Source organism: Zingiber officinale, chromosome 7A (assembly GCF_018446385.1).
Source record: "Zingiber officinale cultivar Zhangliang chromosome 7A, Zo_v1.1, whole genome shotgun sequence".
NCBI lineage: Eukaryota > Viridiplantae > Streptophyta > Magnoliopsida > Zingiberales > Zingiberaceae > Zingiber > Zingiber officinale.
The window spans coordinates 120,720,271-120,741,257 of NC_055998.1; the positions used below are offsets into that span (position 1 = coordinate 120,720,271).

The window sequence follows — 20,987 nt, forward strand, 5'->3', positions numbered from 1 at the left end:
ACATAATTGAGTGCAAGTTCACCTTTAGCTACGTGATCCCTTACAAAGTGGTGTTTTACCTCTATGTGTTTAGTCCTAGAGTGGTGAATTGGATTTTTAGTTAGATTAATTGAGCTTATATTGTCAATTAAGATTTTTGTATTTTTGTATTCTAATTCATAGTCTTTTAAGGTATGCATCATCCACAAAAGTTGAGAGGCACACTCTCCTAGGGCTATGTATTCAGCTTCAGTGGTTGACAGAGCAACACAATGTTGCTTTCTGCTTGACCAACTTACTAGGCACTGACCTAGGATTTGGCAACTACCACTTGTACTTTTTCTGTCTAATTTGCACCCGGCATAGTCTGAGTCAGAATAGGCAAACAGGTTAAAGGTGCTAGTTCTAGGGTACCAAAGTCCTATATTGAGGGTGCCTTTTATATATCTAAGTATTCTTTTAACATATGTTAAATGTGATTCTTTTGCACAAGATTGGTATCTTGCGCACATACCAACTACAAATATTATATCTGGTCGACTTGCAGTTAGATAGAGTAGGCTTCCTAATATACTTCTATAGTACTTTGGGTTTACTGATTTTCCTTCTGGGTCTAAGTCAATGCTGATGTTAGTGGCCATTGGGGTATTTATGATTTTTGAGTTTTCCATACCAAATATTTTAATTAGTTCTTTAGCATATTTTGTTTGGTAAATGTAGATTCCATCTTTTGTTTGTTTAATTTGTAAACATAAGAAGAAATTTAGTTCTCCAACCATACTCATTTCAAATTCATCTTCCATTAATTTAACGAATTCTTTTAGAAATTTAGAGTTGGTTGAGCCGAAAATTATATCATCAACATAGATTTGGGCTATGAAGATGTCTTTTTCTATAATTTTTACAAATAGAGTTGGATCTATGTGACCTTGGTTAAAGCCTTTGGATGTTAGGTAATTAGATAGACTTTCATACCATGCTCTAGGAGCTTGCTTAAGTCCATATAAGGCCTTTTTCAATTTAAATACATGATTAGGATAATCTAGGTCCTCAAATCCTGGGGGTTGGTTTACATAGACCTCTTTCTTAATGAATCCATTTAGGAATGCGGATTTTACATCCATTTGGTATAACTTAAACCCTTTATGTGCTGCATAGGCTAGCAGCATCCTAATGGATTCGAGTCTAGCTACTGGTGCATAGGTTTCGTCATAATCTAAACCTTCAACCTGACTGAATCCTTTGGCTACTAGTCTGGCCTTGTTTCTAACTATTTCACCCTGATCATCCAATTTGTTCCTAAATACTCATTTGGTGGCAATTATGGACTTATCTATGGGTTTAGGTACAAGTTCCCAGACTTGGTTTCGTTCAAATTATGCTAGCTCTTCCTGCATAGCAATGATCAAGTCTGGGTCGGGTAGGGCCTCTTCTATAGTCTTAGGCTCAATCTTTGAAATAAGGGCAATCTGACTTAGGTTCCTATATGAGGATCTGGTTCTGACTCCTAGGTTTGGATCACCCAAAATTTGGTCAGGTGGGTGAGAGGTACTTGCTCTAGTTGGTCTTATATTTGGGTCAGAAATCGGTTCCTCTGGTTTATTAGTGTTGGGTTGAATTTCATCATCTTCATCAGTTTTTGGATTAATGTCACTATTTTCATCTATATTTGGTAGATTATTTTCTTCATCAAATATTACATTAGTTGTTTCTTCAACTTTTAGGGTATTTTGATTATAGACTTTATATGCCCTACTTGTTGTAGAGTACCCTAAAAAGATTCCTTGGTTTGATTTGGGTGTAAATTTTCCTAAGTAATCTTTAGTGTTTAAAATGTGAACTTTACATCCGAAAACTTTTAAATAGTTTAAGTTAGGAATTTTATTATAATATATTTCATAAGAGGTTTTATTGTGAAGTTTGTTAATTAGAATTCGGTTTTGGATATAGTTTGCGGTATTTATTGCTTTGGCCCAAAATTGATGATTTAAATTATATTCATTTAACATAGTCCTAGCGGCTTCTTATAGGGTTCGGTTTTTACGTTCTACTAGGTCGTTTTGTTGGGGGGTCCTAGGGCAAGAATATTCATGTTTATACCCATTGATTCTACAGAATTGGGTAAACTTATGATTTTCAAATCCCCCCCCCCCCCCCCGGTGATCACTTCTTATTCTTTTAATTTTAGTATCTTTTTCATTTTCTATTAAATTGCAAAAATTACTAAATACATCAAAGGTTTCATCTTTCGTTTTTATAAATTTTACCCAAGTGAACCTAGAATAGTCATCAATTATAACTAAGCAATACTAGTTCTTGCTTAGTGACTTGGCTCCATGTGAATCAAATAGGTCTAGATGTAGGAGCTTAAGTAAGGAGTTGGTTCTATCTAGATCAGTTGACTTGTGGGTTGACTTGGTTTGTTTTCCTTGTTGACAAGCATTACAGATTGAGTTTTCAATAAATTTTAGTTTGGGTAAACCTCTAACTAGACCATTTTGACTCATTTTTGAAATGAGTCTAGTGTGAGTGTGGCCCAATCTTCTGTGCCACAGATCAGTTTTCTCTTGTTGTGTTAGAAAACACTTTGTTGAGGATGTGGGTAGGTCAATTGTGTAGATGTTATTTTTCCTAAGCCCCTTAAGAGTGATTTCAGGGTTTTCAATATTTATAACTACACACCTAGATTTGTCAAAGGTAGCTAAGTATCCACTATCACACAATTGACTTATACTTAGAAGATTAAAATTGAATTTTTCAACTAGTAGAACTTTTCGAATAATAAAAACGAAACTAAGTTCGATATTATCTTTTCCGATTACCTTAAGTTTACCGTTGTTGCCGAATGCAACTGATCCTAGGTTCTTTAGTTTGAGTTTGGTAAACTTCAATCTATCTCCAGTCATATGTCTGGAGCATCCACTATCCAACATCCGTTGATCCAATTCCTACACATAAAGTAGTTGAATTGGTTTCTTTTTAATGGATTGATAGATAGCTCAATTGAAGAAGGCTCCCTAGTTTTCCACCTCACCCAATCTAAGTTGACAATCAGTTAATCCTATGAGTGATTGTGAGATAGTTGAATAAAAGTTCTTTAGGTTAATTCATCGTGAAAAAAAATTTTAAGTTGATTAAGTTTTAAAAGGATTTTAAGTTAATTTAAAAATAATTTAATTTTAAAAGTAATTTTAATTTAATTAATTTTGAAAAGAATTTTAAGTCGATTTTGAAACACAATTTTAAGTTAATTTTGAAGTTAAGTAATTTTGAAATTATTTTTTTTAAGATTTTTAAAGTAATTTTAAAATATTTTGAAAATATTTTGAAGGAATTTTGAAATTAAGTTTTTAAAAGATTTTTTAAAGTAATTTTGAAATTAAGTTTTTTCAAAAGATTTTTTAAAGTAATTTTGAAATTAAGTTTTTTTAAAAGATTTTTAAAATAATTTTTAAAAGTAATTTTGAAATTAAGTCTTTTAAAAGATTTTTAAAATAATTTTTAAAAGTAATTTTGAAATTAAGTTTTTAAAAGTTTTTTAAAATAATTTTTAATTTTTAAAAGTAATTTTGAAATTAAGTTTTTAAAAGATTTTTAAAATAAAAAGTAATTTTGAAATTAAGTTTTTAAAAGATTTTTAAAATAATTTTGAAGGTAATTTTGAAATTAATTTTTTAAAAGATTTTTAAAATAATTTTGAAGGTAATTTTGAAATTAATTTTTTAAAAGATTTTTAAAATAATTTTGAAGGTAATTTTGAAATTAATTTTTTTAAAAAGATTTTTAAAATAATTTTGAAGAAGTTTTTCAAAGGTATTTTAAAATTTTGAATTTTAAATTCCTTAGTCATCTCACCCGATCTAACTTTTCAATCAGGAAATCCTATAATTTTTGTGAGATGAATTGAGGTTCAATTTAAGGATTTGGTTTAACTTTGTGTTAGATTCAGGTTTAGCTTTGGGTTCAACAAGTAAGTATTCTTTGGATAAACTTCTGGGCTATGGTGAGTCACAAGGAACTCATTAAAGTAACCATGCCTTCGAGGTTTTCCAAATAGTCCTACCCATTGAACTTAATACTAAACCTTAGTCTAACTAGTTATGATCCATTTAAGGGTAACTTTGGTCAGTTCCATTTGGCCAAATGCACCAGGTCGAAGTCATATCTTCCTAAACATGCGATGCCCAAGCTTCCCTAACGTACTATCATCCAAAAACTTCACCAGTACCGTGGGTCAAGTTAAACCTAGCCCATTTTATCTAACCTTAATTACCCTGCCGGGTAGTCTACTCTTGTTTACCCATTTCGGGTAGATTAAGTTGGGTTACCCAGTCGGGTAGTTTAGTTAGGGGTGCCAGCTATTCCGGATCCTCCTTCTAATTTTTTTTTTTTTGATTTAAGTTGAATTTTGAATATATTTTGAATTTTGAGTTTAATTTAATTCCGAATTTTTAATTTAATTTTGAATTTTAATTTAATTTAATTTTAAATTTTTAATTTACTTTTGAATTTTAATTTAATTGTTGAATTTTAATTTAATTGTTAATTTAATTTTGAATTTTTAATTTAATTTAATTTAATTGTTGATTTAATTTTGAATTTTTTATTTAATTTTGAATTTTAATTTAATTGTTATTTTAATTTTGAATTTTTAATTTAATTTTGAATTTTAATTTAATTGTTAATTTAATTTCAAATTTTTAATTTCATTTTATTAAGATCGTTTTCCCTTTTGCTCCCCCTGGATCATAGCCTCGATATGGTCTATCGAGGTAGTGTATTTGATCCTTCGGGATCCAATATTGATCAAGTCCAACTTGATTAATCAATTTGGACTTGGGGACCCATGCTTGGACTGTTTTCCTATTTGTTCTTTCTACAAGAGATAAGTAGGATTTATATTTTCTTTTTGGTTTAAATCCTAGACCAGTTCTATTGTAAACGGCTCTTTGTGTCCCAAGAATTAGATCAAGATTCTTGGAACTTAAAGAAAATCGTTCTAGTGTTTTCTCCAGATCTTTGACTTGAGTTTTCAGGCTGGAATTCTCTTCCTCAAGTTTTTGAACTTGAGTTGAGTTTCCAGTCTGAACTAGTTCAGTCAGAGATTTGGAGTTAGTCGCTTCTTTAAGGACTTCTACTTCCTTTAGAAGGGACTTAACTCTAAGGTTCGACTTAGCTAATTTTCGCAATAAGTAATTAACTAGATTATTAAGGCGAGGGATACTTACAGAGGGACTAGGTCCTTCAGAAACGGATACGAATCCGTGGCTTCGCTCGGACTCGGCCTCTGACTCGGTCTCGCTCTCAGATTCATTGATCTGGTCCCGGACCATCAGTGCGAGTAAACTCGTCTGATCGAGTTCATTGTCGGTATCTTCTTCTGAGGATTCGTCCCACGTCGCCTTTAGGGCCTTCTTCCTTCTTTGCTTTTTCGCATCCTTTTGATTAGGGCAGTTGGCCTTGATGTGCCCCTTCTGGTTGCACCCGTAGTAGATCACTTCGAACTTTACCTTAGAACTTGGTTGGGCCTCCTTGGATTGGACTGCCTTCTTTAGGTCCTTCTTGTTGAAGTCTTTCTTCTTATTGTAGAGCCTCTTCACAAGGTTCATGAGCTCCGTTGTTAGTTCTTCATCTTCATCATCTGAGTCGGGTTCTTCTTCTGAGTCTGGTTCAGTTCTTCGTCGTGATCTCGGTTCGCGCGTTCGACTGGTACCTGCAACCAAAGCAACCCCCTTCTCGGTTGGCTGTGCATTAGTCTGCTCATGTAATTCAAACTCACCGAATAATTCATCTAACTTTATTGAAGATAAATCCTTGGAGACTTTGTAGGCATCTACCATTGATGCCCACAATGTGCTCCTCGGAAACGAATTTAGTGCGTACCTTATGACGTCTCGATTCTCTACCTTTTGCCCTATTCCGTGGAGAGAGTTCAGGATGTCTTGAATTCTTGCATGCAGAGAACTTGTCGTCTCACCTTCCTGCATTTTCAGATTATATAGTTTATTAAGTAAAATATCTCTTTTACTTACCTTGGTGTCGGAGGTGCCCTCGTGGAGTTCTATCAGTTTCTCCCACAGCTCTTTTGTGGTTGAAAATGGGTCGACTCTGTTGAGCTCCTCCTTGGTAAGACCACACTGGAGGGTGCAGGTAGCTTTGGCGTCGGCTTCCACCTTCTTGATTAGGGATGGCTCTCATTTCTCGCAGGGTGTAGGCTTGCCATCATCGTCGGTTGGTAGTTGTATCCCAGTCTTGATTATCATCCAGGTTTCGAATTGGATTTTCAGGTAGGTTTCCATTCGTCCCTTCCAGTACCCGAAATCTTCTCCGGAGAAGAGGGGGGACGAACGGTGTTGAAACCCTCTTGTTGGGCCATTGAGAGAATATGCAAAAGAAACAAGAAAAAAATATGTCCCAAGACTAAGTCTTGGATTAGTAGTGCGGGAGTAAAGAATTGAAAAAGAACTAACTTGAGTGGTGTTCCACCAACCTCGAGCGAGATCGATACAAACGAAAAAAAAACTAGAATATAGTAATAATACTAATTTCAGTTGACTCCGAAAAATTTAAAACACAGCGAAAGAAATTGCGTGATTGGTGGTTGCACCAGATCAATGCGACCCCGCTCTGATACCAATTGTTGGATCGAGAAGCGCTAGAGGGGGTGAATAGCGCTCGCGGCTATTTTTTTCGATTCATAAAACTATAGGAGTTAAAATACGCAGCGGAATAAAGAAACACAAACACAGAGACACAGGGGAAATTACTTCGTTCGGAGCCTTGATCGACTCCTACTCGAAGGCCCGCGATCCTTGATCGCTTTCCGTGGGCAACAACTATAAGCTCGATAAGAATTACAAACTAATTACAATGAAAGTATAATAACAACTTTATACCGACAACTAAGGAAGAAGAAACAGAGCTCCGGGTCATCGGGAGGTTGTTGCAGCACTTCTGGATCGTGTCGTTAGCAGCTATATGAAAAGGAATTGCTTGGAGTGAATTGTTTCAAGATGCTATTCGAAGTGTTCCTTTTAGTGTGCTGGAGGCGCCTCCAAGGCTGTCCGAGGCACCTCCAGGCACCGAGTCTGTTGCGATGATAAGTGCAGAACAAGTCGCGCTTTATCCTGCTTGAGGCGCCTCCAGGCTGCTCCAAGGCGCCTCCAGCCACGTCTGAGGCGCCTCCAGGCCTTCTGCGCAGACATGTGCTGGCTTGCACCCGAGGCGCCTCCAAGCCCCATGGAGGCGCCTCGGACACTGTTCATCTGAGGCTAAACTCTGAATTTTAGCCCTGCAAAACATGTTAGTCCACAACTACAAAACACGTCCTGTAAAACCAAGTTAGCATAGAGATAATATTAGATATGATAACAGAATATTATGACAGTCTCCGGACTGTCCGGGTCTGACTTCGAATTTCCGACCGGAAACCCTAGGTCGACCCGACGCCTATTGTTCCCTCTGCGGGGAACGCATCCTCACCTACTCCACTCAGGAGATTTACCTGATGCCAGTGCGATCCTCCAGATCGACTGGACTTTTGCTCGGTGCTCGATGCTTCCGGACTTTCTGCTGGACTTCCACTTCCCGGCTGGTCCAGTCTTTCACCTGGTTCGCGACACCAGGACTTTTCACCTAGGGTTACCTCCCCCTAGGACTTTTGCCTGAAGAACTCGACCCACCAAGACTTTCCGCATAGGGTTACCACCCCCTATGACCTAGGGTTACCGCCCCCTAGGGTTTTCACCTGCCTAACTACAGTTAGGACTTTCCTGAAACACTTAGTCAAGCATATTAGATCACAACACACCTTAACTTTGAATCCTTTGCCATTATCAAAACTCAGGTTCGATCGTCGGATGCTTCCCGCACCAACATACTCTTTCACAACACCTCGTCCCTTGGATGCACTGAGCCCATCAACTCTCTCCTGTGCGGTTCTTCTTGCTAGCAGTGTCTTTCAATAGATTTCTTGTGCTCTTAAGTTCCTACACACTTAGACACAGGGGTTAAATACCAACAGAACCTAACCTGACTTGGTTGATCACATCAAAACTACCTTGGGGTACTTACAATCTCTCTCTTTTTTATGTGAGTAATCTAAGTTAAGTTAGGGTAAATAAACATAAAAAAAAATAAATAATAAGGTAATAAATTTGTAACTCAATAATGTTTAAAAAAATTAAATTACTCTCCCCCTAGATTTAATCTTCCCTTCTCCCCTTTTGATCACATTAAATAGGGTACTTTAAAATGACTTTGGAAAATCTAAATTTAAAGTCTAAGGGAAAATAAAAAAAATATATGAAAGGTTAAGCTTCAAAAAAACTCTAGTTTTATAAATAAATTTTGGAAAAAAAAATGAAAAAACTCCTTTAATTGTTGAAAATTTTAACAAGGGTTGAATAGGTAAAAAAAAAAATTTACAAAAAGTTGAATTTTAAGCAAATTTGTATTTTGATAACTAATTCATAGAAAATTTTATAATGGAAAAAAATCAAAAAATTGTTTAGATAAAGTTTCACAGAAAAATAAATTTGCTAAAATAACTCTAACAAGTATGATTTTTGTTAAATAGATTTTAACGATCAAAATTTTTCTAACAGAAATTTTGACAAATAATTTAAGGCATTAGTTAAATGCTTCATAGTAAGTCAATTAAATATTTTATTTCAATAATTGACTTCCAGGCTGTGGCAAGCCACTAGGCCTTCTTGATTATTGTAACAGCAACCACTTCTAGACAAAGGCTTTTAAAGAAATTAAATATTTAATTTTCTCTCTAAAAACCCTTAGTCCAAAAATAATCAATCTAAATATGATTTTGGAACCTAAAATAGATTTCTTCCTACATGATTAATCAAGAATTTCTTAGGAATATATTTCTGTGATATTTTCCTAATTTGTCCCTTGTGGTATTTAAAGTATCAATTTAATCCATTGTATTTTCTAACATGTTGACTAGTGAGCATGCATGATTTTTTAATTCCTTTATTTCTGCTTTTAGTTTTTCATTTTCCATTTTTATTTTATTAAAATCTTCTAATCGATAAGAACCAACTAACGTTGATTTTAATTCATTATTTACTTTTTCCAACTTACAGTAATTTTTCGATAATAGTTGTATGAACTGAAATAACTTATCAGGAGGAAGAGACCATACCTGACTTAGTTTGTCCATCCCATAATCTGAAGCTCTCCCTGAAGTACTTCTTTCTTCCGATGTCGCTCCCCTTTCATCGATGCTCTCAATGCTCATTTCGGACTAGCATGCGTTGTCTTCATCTTCTTGGTGACTTGCTATTAATGCAAGTCCAGCGAGGGCTTCTATCTCTGATTCGAATGATGTATCATCCCACGTCGCCTTTAGATTATGCTTGGTCTGGGTTGGCTTCTTGCTATTTTCCTTGTCCTTTTCCTTGCTCTTTATTTTTGAGTAGTTATCTTTCACATGCCCTTCTTCATTGCAGTGGTAGCATCTTACTTTTCTTTGTCTTTTTGTACCTTGTACTTGATTAAATCTTTTAGATTTAAATATTTTTTTAAATCTACATACCATGAATGTTGTTTCATCATCATCGAGAGAAGATTCAGAATCTCGTTCGTCCATCTTTGCCTTTAAGGCAATGTTGTGCTTTGGCTCCTTTTTCAGATCTGCACATCTCATTTCATAGACTTCAAAAGTTGAAAACATTTCTTCTAAAGTACTTGACTCTAGATCCTTAGATATATAATAAGCATCTACTAATGATGCTAATTCAGTAGTCCTAGGAAATGCATTAAGCGAGTACCTTAGCGAATCTCGGCTGCTTACCTTTTCCCCGAGATTCGTGAGTCCGGTGATGAGTTCCTTTATTCTAGTGTGGAGGTGTATGACGGCTTCGTATTCTTCTAATCGGAGGTTGCTGATCTGGTTCCAGAGTAGGTCATGTCTCGCTAGTTTTACCTCCAAGGTCTCTTCATGTAGTTCCAGGAATTTCTCCCAGAGCTCCTTCGTTGATTCGTAGGCTCCGATAAGATTGACTTCTTGAGGTGGTAAAATGCTAAGCAGATGAAACTCTGGTTTGCCGTTTGCTATGAAGTTGACTTGCTCCTTCTTCGTCCACTGATATTCTACTTTGTCTTTTGAGACTACAAAATTATATTTCATAATTATTAATAAAAATACCTCCATCTTTTTCTTCCATCTCGCGAATTCACCCTCGAACTTCGGTGGGTTGATACTTGGTCCGACCATCTCAGGTGCTTCATTCGGTGGTTAGTCCTCCTGAAGTGAACCCACTTTGATACTAATTGTAAGACCCCTAGCGACCAGCTAGAGGGGGTGAATAGCCCTAGAAAGAAAAATGAAACTTCCTCAAACTTTACAGCTTAATAACAATGAACACTTGCATAAACAAAATAAAAGACTGAAAAAGAAGAGGCACGAAAAGGGTTTCTTGGTTACAACCGGGGAGGTTGTTAATCCAAGGAAGTTAGAGCTCACTAAACAATCTCCTTCGGGCGGAGAAGCCTCTTATAGCAATTGAGCACTCAATTACAAAAGCAAACTCAAGAAGAATCAATTACAAGTGTTTTGCTTTGCTACTGGGACCAGGGTTGTATTTATAGCCCTGGTTGGGGCACCTGGAAGGGTTCCAAGTGCCTTTAGGGGGATAAAGCTTTATCTCCATCGCAACGGATCATGACGAACATGATCTAGATGAATTTCATGGTCCGGGCGCCCAGACTTAAGTTAACTTTATGTTAACTGTTTGGTCTAGGTTCTTTCTCGGGCTCCTCTCGCTTGGTGATCTCGACCATCCAGAATAGGGCTCACCCGAACCCAACTTCCGACATTCGAGCAATCTTCCGCTTCGGCTTCTCGTCCATCAAAAATGTTGTGCACCTTCTTCTCATCCGCCCATGTACTCTTCCGCAGCACCTCGTCCCTCGGATGCACCAAGCCCGTTGGCTCTCTCCCGTGATGTTCTTCTTACTAACTGTGTCTTTCGCTCGACTTCCTGTGCTTCTAAGTTCTTACACACTTAGGTACAGTGGTTAAATACCAACAGGACCTCACCTGACTTAGTTGATCATATCAAAACTACCTTGGGGGTACTTACAGGAGATAATAAAAGTATTAAAACTCAATTAGTATTGCATCAATTTAGAGTATTTTGTAATGAAAACCTTGTCCAAAAGAGGTGATTGCACTAATTTAAACTAAGTCAAAAATCTTAAAATTGAATGAGGTAATTCGACCAATCATCGTGCTCCAACTCAGCTTCTGGATGAGTTTTGCTGGTCTGAGTGCCTGAACCAACTCCAGGCGCTCGGACTGCCCGGGTGCCTATCTAGGCACTCGCCTGGTCGAAACTGGTCTGAGCGCCCGAACCAACTTTAGGTGTCTGGAGTCCAGGCACCCAGATCCCTTCTGAGCACCCGGACACCTCTTTTTCACACTTCTCTTTCCTGTAAAAAAAGAGTTAGTCCAGGCAATAAAAATATGTTTATCTTGCAAAATAAAGTTAACACAATAAGGTAGTAGTATTAATTAGATTCTGTCTCCTCAAGACAAGGATCTAGTCACGGTCTTAGCTTAGGTTTCCCAAATAGACCTAAGCTCGACCAATGCCTACTGTTCCCTTAACAGGGAGCACGTCCTCACTAGATTTCTCTTCTAGTTACTTACCAACTGTAATCACTTGACTTGTCTTTGATCCACTAGGCCTTCCTGGCAGTTGTCAGGTCCGCATACCCAACTGGGCTTTGATCGGTTGTCAAGTTCCGCGGACTCAACCGGACTTTCCGCCAGATATCGAGTCATTCTTTGACCTATTTGGACTTCGCATCAGCTATCGAGTCCTGCAGACCCAGCTAGATTTTAGCATGTTGTCAGGTCCTCCAGACTCGTCAACTTTTGCACACTTGGTAAAGCTATTAGATCATAAATACTCTAACTTTAATCCACTTGTCATTCATCAAAATATGAGTTAGATCATTAGTGCAAATTGTACCAATAGTCTGAAGTTGTAAATTATTCATCAATTACCTTAAGTATGTCTTTGACTTTTTCATGCTCCTCAATCGAACCATGAATACCAGTTAAGATTTTGATCTTTATGAACATTACGTAGAGACGATTAGATCATTCTCATTTTTTATAAAGCTCAATTTCATCAGGAATGTTGATTTCATTTATAGCTAGTGGTTCGTCTTTCCTTATAACATATTCAATGTCCAACCATCCTAAATGAAGGAGAACCCTTTCCTTGCAAACTTTATTGTTATCATCCTTGAGTTCAGGAATATCACAATGCATATTAGAGAAATTTGAAGATTGTGCTGCATAAATTAAATACATGATAATTAAAAAAGAGAGGTAAATGTCATGTTTACCAATGTAAATCATATTTAGAGAAAAATCTTGTGACATAAAACTTAACTGTGGACTAAAATTTAATTCAATTAGATTCTATTGTAACTATAAAATAAAATTATCTAATTATATTTTTTTTTAACTCTTATGGGTAAATTAAGAAAATATAATTTGATATTTTATTCTAGTTAATAATATAAATATAACAAAGATCCCTATTGTTGGATCGAGATGCACATGAGAGGGGGGAGTGAATCACATGGTTTTAAAAAAAATTATCTTTTGAAATCAAAAGTACGTAGCAGATTTAAACACAAAAATAAGAAAGCACAAGAACATAAGCGGTTTTACTTGGTTCCGAACCTTCGGCGACTCCTGCTCTAAGACCCAGGTTCCATGGACCTATCGACGGGTAATCCACTAAAGATCTCTTCCAGAACAACCGAAAGATGGGATCGACTACAATAAAAAAGAATAGGAAAAGTGTAACAAGCTACACTTTTCTTTAAGCAGAAATTAAGTACAAAAAAATAACTTTCGTTAGCCAATACCTTAAAAGATGATCGGATTAGGCTTAGTGTGGGAGGGCTTCTCCGTAGTAGTCGAGCACAGTAGTGTTGTAGTAAACCAGCAGCATGAAGCTGGAGAGTTGAAACGACAAATGGATGCGTAGAAACTTATAAATAAGGTGTATATGAGTTACTCCAAAGCCTTGGGCGAGCACCTCTTTTAAAGAGGGTTGAAGGCGCCTTTCATAGGCAATGTTTATCTCACAAAACCAGTGCCTTATCGTCGCTAAGTTATTCGACTGAAGGTGTCTTCCAAGCTCTCAAAGGCGCCCTACTCAAGATGTCTTCCATTGCATGGAAGGGGCATCGAGTACTATTCACCCAAGATAATTTATGCTTCTTACGTCCTACAAAAAGTGTTAATCCAACAAAATAAATAATAACCTACAAGACATAATTAGTACAATAAAAATAAGCAATTTGGTAATTAGATCCTGTCTCCCTGAGATCAGGATCTAGTCAGAGTCTCAATTTAGGTTTCCGAAATAAACCTAAATTGGTTTGACGTCTATTGTCCCCTCAACCAGGATGCGCCCTCGCTAAGTCACTCACTTCTAATGGCTTACCTCCACTTACCAAGTGTCAAGTTACCTCCTTGATGTTCAATCTAACCCACCAAATTTTCTTGCCGAAATCACACATCCGAACTTCACCAATCGAGAATCGAACATCCCGACCTCCTGCAGGAATCGCACATTCAGGCTTCAACCCATCAGGAATCGAACATCTCGACCTCCTACCAAAATTCTACATTTGGACTTCGCCAATCAAGAATCACTCATCCCTACTGGACTTCCTGCCTGGTATCTGGTCCTCTTGACCCATCATGTTAGTCAAGCACACTTGGTAACAAAGTTTGATCAACAACACATCTAACTTTAATTTACTTGTCATTCATCAAAACTCAGATTTGATCATTGGTGTCAATTGCACCAACAATCTCCCCCTTTTTAATACAATGACAACCTGGGTTAAAGTTAGAAAAAAAAATATGCAAAAAGTAAATAGCAATAACATGATTCAAGAGAAAAAATAAGTAATTTCTATTTTATTCTATTTAGGGTTTTAGTTTTTCTTACTTAACTCTTATCCTCTCCCTTTAGCATTCATTAAAAAAATATGCAAATAAGTGTACCAAAATTTGAAAATGTAAATACATGAGTAAGCATATCAAGTAATAAAATTTTCAATGGTAAAAAACTTGCAAGTCTATAGTCTATTTCAGGGAGGAGTTCATGTTTAAGAAAAAATTTTAAAGTAATTTGAAAGGAATTGTCAAAATTTACTAATGGTTTTCAAAATTTTAAAAATTGAATTTTTTTCAAAAACAAAACATTTTGAAAGCTAAATGTTGCAAGAATTTTGTAATCTAATTTCTCAAGACAAATTGTTAAACAGGTTTCAAAAATACTTTTGAAGGTGATGCTACAAAGTAATTTTAAAGCGTAATTTTTCAAAGTACTTTTGAAAAGAGTTTTTCAATTTATTTTTCTAAAATATTTTCAATGTAATTTTCAAACAAAATAACTTTTCAAAATATTTTTAAAATTTCTTTCAAAGTACTTGTCAAAAACAATTTTCAAAAAATATAAAAAAATATTTCAAAATGTTTTTACAATACACACCACAACAAAAAAAGGCATACGACAACGGATATTATCCATTGTCGTAGGGTCAAAAAATCTTTGTAACTGACAGCATTGTAAAATGCATTGCCCTATGACAACGATTTTGAATCCGTTGTCTTTGTAGACATTCGACAATGGTTTTTATCCGTTGTTTATATGCTTAAAAATTATTTACCCTATATGACAACGTTTTAAAACCGTTGTGATAGATAATTTCGACAACAGATATAAACCGTTTTGGTAGACTCTTTTAACCATTGTGGTAGATAATATTTACAACATATTTAAACCGTTGTGGTTTTGAATTTTACAACAATTATAAACCATTGTGGTATATAATTTTAATATGTTTTACAACGGATAAAATCATTGTCTTTTATCACTTTTCACGAAAAAAAATCCATTGTGGTTACGTACTTTTTACAACGTTTCTAACCGTTGTCTTTAATGTTCATGTTGTAACATGATAATTACAAATAACCAATCTGTATTTAATATAAACAAACCACCAATACAAAACTAAATATTTACTACATTCAATCCATGAAAATGTTATCTTCAAATTTCAAAAATTAACTGCACACATCAAAATGAGAAAATAATAGCTGTGCAATCGAAATCCAAAATATGCCAACTAAAATATACAAAAAGAGTTGTACTCATCAAACTTAGTAGTATCAAACCATAAATCACATGTTTTCTATTACGATGTTCGCCATATAGCTTCTTCGCATTAGCAAGGCAATCTAGAAACTAAACAAAGCTCACTCCTTGTATCAAAAATCCCAATCCTCATGAATTGCCCCTGAGTTACATACCTACAAGAGAAAAGTTAATTAATCCATACTTAAAACTCAAATCATTTATTTAATGCAAATAAAGTCAGAAGGAGATGAAAAATTAAACAAAAATTATCAAAGAAAAATATAAAATATAAGAGAAAAGAGAATTGTAGTAACTGCATGAACTGTAACCAAAGAATATTACCGCACATCATTCTAAGGCATAATGTCTCAATCTGGAAGCCAGTCAAATAATTTGTATTATCAATCAAATCTAAAGTCATTATCATTAACACAACTGGAAAGTTGTAGTTAGAACCATCACTATGATAACAATTATTTTACCTTAATTGGGTCAGATTTGCGACAAATACTAAAACTCACCTCTAGATCCAAGGAAATCCTCCACAAAAGACCATTATCAATATCACATATAAGGTCAAGAACCAGGAAAATCCAATTGTCTCCATGTATCATTGCACTATATGCACTAGTGAGACTATCCTCAACTTGCACTCCTTGTCTACTAGAAAATAAATGGTGTCTCAACAGAAGTGGAAGTGGAGCAGATATTGGTGATAGAGAATCAAGAAATATATCATACATTATGACAACTGTTGCATCAACTTGATGAACCAAAAGTACATTGTTAATCACACTAACTGCAACTTTGCTTGAATAAATAGGTAAAGCCCCCTGAAAAAAATATAAAAGGTATGTCCTTAAAGACGTTTAAAGCTAAACGCAATCTCAATGAGTGTTTCTTGTGTTGCACTGTGTGTGGTCCTTATACCAAGTTAACTTTATAGTATTAACATATTAGTAAAATTGTAAATTAGCTAGTTATAAAAGCATCAAAGATCATAGTTGGCTGGAGTTTACAATTTGGTGCATAGGAGAATACCAAAGTACCTTTGTTATTGTCAAAGAATCCTGCAGTGATACTCTGATTAGCAACACTGAGTTTGTGTGATACGGCAGCCCTTACTTGTTCTTCAACAGTATATACCTACACACATCAAGACAAGAACAAGAACAAAAATTATACATTGTAACGACCCGGCCCTTTGACTTCTTGGGCGATCCTTACGACGGTCCACTAGCGGCTCCTTATGTCGTCGGCTCATTTGGCGACCTCTAATGTCGTCGACCGACGTACCTTGGTCATGCCGTTACTCACTAGGACTTTCCACCCCTGGCAATGGATTTTTGCCTTCCCCAAGATTCGAACTCTAGACCTCCAAGCTAAGTAGTAGAGTTTATGAATCCTGGTAGCCAAATGAGTGTCGCTCACTTGGCTACCAGGATTCATAAACTCTAGTACTTAAGCCTGGAGGTCTAGAGTTTGAATCTTGTGGAAGGTAAAAATTCATTGCCAGGGGTGGAAAGTCCTAGTGAGTAACGACACAGCCAAAGGTCGTCGATCGACGACATTAGAGGTCGCCAAATGGGTCGACGACATAAGGGCCGCCAGTTTGGCCGCCACAAGGGCCGCCCAAGAGTCCAAAGGGTCGGGTTGTTACAATAAAAGGCGTCCTTTTATTGTAACGACTCGACCCATTTGGCGACTCATTTGGTGACCCTCGGGTCGTCGACCGTCGCCCTTGTCATTACTCACTAGGTCTTCCCACCCCTGGCCAGTGGATTTTTGTCTTCCCCAGGATTTGAACTCTAGACCTCTAGGCTAAGCCGCTCACTTGGCTACCAGGATTCATAAATTCTAGTACTTAAGCCTGGAGGTCTAGAGTTCAAATCCGCCGCTCACTTGGCTACCAAGATTCATAAACTCTAATACTTAAGCCTGGAGGTCTAGAGTTCGAATCATGAGGAAAGCAAAAATCCACTGCCAGGGGTGGAAAGTCCTAGTGAGTAACGGCACGGCCAAAGGATCGTCGGTCGACGACATTAGAGGTCGCCAAATGGGTCGACGACATCAGGGCTGCCAGTTGGGCCGCCACAAGGACCGCCAAGAGGCCAAAGGGACGGGTCGTTATAATAAAAAGGAGCCTTTTTATTGTAACGACCCGACCCATTTGGCGGCCCATTTGGTGACCCTCGGGTCATCGACCGTCGACCGTGTCGTTACTCACTAGGTCTTCCCACCCCTGGCCAGTGGATTTTTGCCTTCCCCAGGATTCGAACTCTAAACCTCCAGGCTAAGTACTAGAGTTTATGAATCCTGGTAGCCAAGTGAGCGGCGCTCACTTGACTACCAGGATTCATAAACTCTAGTACTTAGCCTGGAGGTCTAGAGTTCGAATCTTAGGGAAGACAAAAATCCACTACCAAGGGTGGAAAGTCCTAGTGAGTAACGGCACGACCAAGGGTCGTCGGTCGACGACATTAGAGGTCGCCAAATGGGCCGACGACATAAGGGGCCACCAGTGGGCCACCGCAAGGGTCGCCCAAGAGGACAAAGGGCAGGGTTGTTACAATAAAAAGGCACCTTTTATTGTAACGACCCGGCCCTTCGGCCAATTTGACGGCCCTTGCAGCGGACCACTGGTGGTCCTTATGTCGTCGGTTCATTTGGCGACTTCTAATGTCGTCGACCGACGACCCTTTAGTCGTGTTGTTACTCACTAAGACTTTCCACCCCTAGCAGTGGATTTTTGCCTTAAGTACTAGAGTTTATGAATCCTGGTAGCCAAGTGAGCGGCTCTCACTTGGCTACCAGAATTCATAAACTCTAGTACTTAAGCCTGAAGGTCTAGAGTTCGAATCCTGGGGAAGGCAAAAATCCACTGCTATGGGTGGAAAGTCTTAGTGAGTAACGGCACGGCCAAAGGGTCATCGGTCGATGACATAAGGGCCACCAGTGAACCATCACAAGGGTCGTCAAATTGATCGAAGGGCCGGGTCGTTACATACATAAACTGGAAAAGACAATTGTTACAAAAATAAGTTCAAAGAAAACATTTTGGGATATCCATTGACAGAAAAATCAAGGGAAAAAAAGATAATTGTAAAAAAAATTGTTTATAAAGTGGCAAGTATGATATCAGCATCCTTTATGTAAGCTTTACTAATGAATATACAACATACTGTCTCCAACCATAGAACAAGTACAACCCTCTTTTGTCCAATTCGGTGGGCCCTTGCTTGAGCTTGCAAATCAACCTACATCCTCAGGGAAAATGTTAGATGACAATCTTAAACTAACAATAATTATAAATATAGGATCCCAAGAAGTGAATATTGCTTGTGGATTCCAGTCAGTGTCAAATAGGATGACAGTATCTAACCTACATCCTCAGGGAAAATGTTAGATGACAATCTTAAACTAACAATAATTATAAATATAGGATCCCAAGAAGTGAATATTGCCTGTGGATTCCAGTCAGTGTCAAATAGGATGACAGTATCTACAGCTTGAAGATTTACACCAACCCCTCCAGCTCGAATGCTAATAAAAGCATCAGTGACACAGTAATATCAGACAACGAATCACAAAGAATATACTGAAGATAGAAAATACTTAGTTTTCCATTTGATGTGAAAAAATAAAAAACCTTAGGAGAAATATGAATGCTTGTGAGTCAGAACGGTTGAATTCATCAACTAAAGCTCCACGGTCAAGGCTAGAGGCGTGTCCGTCCAAACGAAGGTACCTATATCGTTTCCAACAGAGATAATCCTCCAGGACATCCAGCAACCTCGTCATTGTTGAGAAAAAAGAACCTGACACCATTCAGTGAGGAAACGTCTAATATAACAAGCATTGATTTTGGATAAAATAAAAAAAAAATCTCCAACTAAAAAATGAAACGTAACAAAATTAGGCTAAACATCACAAAACTTTCTTCCCATGCAAGTATAGTGTAGAAAAAAAGATGTAATAATTATTGTTCATGATATACATATATATATATATATATATATAGGAACACAAAAATACATACAACCCATAGAAGATAATGAAAGTGATTGAACATAAGAGATGTCAGGCTATGTCAAGACAATATTTACAAACACCAACATTAGAATATGGATCTCTAGGATTTTAAAATATAAATTTTGAACAATAAAATGACCATAAAGATATAGCTAAATACATTGACCAGAAGAAGAAAAAAAAGATGTTGATAAAAAAACTATAAAGTTGACATACTCGATGACCAGTTGCTTTGAGCTTGGGAAGCAATCTGTCCAACATCTCAAGTTTTCCACAAAGTCTAATAATAGGTGGCAGAAAACTGTCAACCTGCATCAACTGAAAGAGGAGAAATGATAAAGTTGACACCTTAACACTTCCTAATGAACCAAGATTCTCCTCAACTCTTTTCATTAAGAGTTTCGGATAAGTAGAAGCCTCACATCTTACAAGTCTTTCAATTTTCTCAGGCAATTCATTCTCAACCTACCAACTAGAAAATCAACGACAAATTTGTTGGTATTTGAAAATAAAAGATACATAGCTTACAAGTAAAGCTTGCATGCAACAAGACAAAAACTCCAATTTCAACATACATTTGAATATACATTATACAAGCAAACACATACACGATTTTTAAAAATCGAAATATAAAATTATAGACAAGTAAAAAAGAGATGACACAAGAATGTTTACCATACTCTTTTTGTTACATAAAAGAAAATTAACCAAAAAGAATTTCCAACCTGACTTAAGCAACACATAAACAAAAATATAAACATTTTTGAACTATAAGTATAACAAACTTTTAGCCTTAACAGACTGCATTTGTGACAATGAAGAGCAAAAAATTGTAAATAGGAAAACCTTGTTATCTTATTATATTTGTAGCCAGGAAAATCTTTCTGTCCTATTGTGCTAATATAGCTGCGGCATAGATTGCTAATAATATAATTCAACCTGACAAGGCGAAGAACATAGGATCGATCAAAATTCCACAAAAGAGAAGCTAACAAAAAAGTAAACTTTATTTCTTATATGCAATTGTCTAAATAATAAGTTGAAATACTTACTAAGGGGTTGGATAATGAAAATTTTCTTCTCTCATTGGCAAGATGATATTAAAGATTACGTCCGAAGCCCTTCCATTTTTAGCATAGCCGTCTATCAAACTCGTCCAAGAAACCACATTTCTCATAGGCATTTCATTGAACAGCTTCCGGGCCTCATCCACGAACCTAGATTTCACAAGTCCCCCGATTATCGCCATCCAAGATACAACATCTTTCATGTTGATCAATCTAAACACTGTCACGGCATCGTCAATGTAGTCAAGTTGTACATACATATACACCAAAGAATTCGCTACAAACATGTCGCAGTCAGGAAAATGCTTGATGAATAGAGCATGCACCATTTTCCCTTCCAAGGTCGAGCCTACAAGGCCGCAGGACTTAAACATAAACTGAAATGTGTAGGCGTCGGGTGTCGTGCTCTTCTGTCGCATTTTATGGAACAAATTGAGGGACTCTCGGGGGAAATGACGAGAAGAACAGGTTCGGATGATGGTGTTCCACTGAAAGGTGGAAGGATTCGGGAGAAGAAGCTGAGAGCATAGGAGTGCGGAGTGGAGGAGACTTCTGTGAGGCATTTCAGCAAACAAGTGGTGGACGGGGAGTGGGAGAGCGATTCGTCGACAAGTAGCTGGGCGTGGAGCTACGCAACGTGCTTCTACCATGAAAGAACAAGAATCTACTCCAGATAAGAACAAGATTTCATAAACCAGAACAAATC

The 20,987-nt window shown here is 36.8% G+C and overlaps 2 long non-coding RNA genes across 2 annotated transcripts; both read right to left on the reverse strand.

Moving 5' to 3' along the window:
* Positions 1 to 15,139: 15,139 nt before the first annotated feature.
* Positions 15,140 to 16,399, reverse strand: LOC122000433. The gene is made up of 2 exons (XR_006117128.1): positions 16,232 to 16,399; positions 15,140 to 15,355 (listed from the first exon to the last, which is right to left on the reverse strand). It is a non-coding gene; the product is annotated as an uncharacterized LOC122000433 (long non-coding RNA).
* Positions 16,400 to 18,243: 1,844 nt separating this feature from the next.
* Positions 18,244 to 19,516, reverse strand: LOC122000434. The gene is made up of 3 exons (XR_006117129.1): positions 19,431 to 19,516; positions 18,832 to 19,000; positions 18,244 to 18,725 (listed from the first exon to the last, which is right to left on the reverse strand). It is a non-coding gene; the product is annotated as an uncharacterized LOC122000434 (long non-coding RNA).
* Positions 19,517 to 20,987: the final 1,471 nt, after the last annotated feature.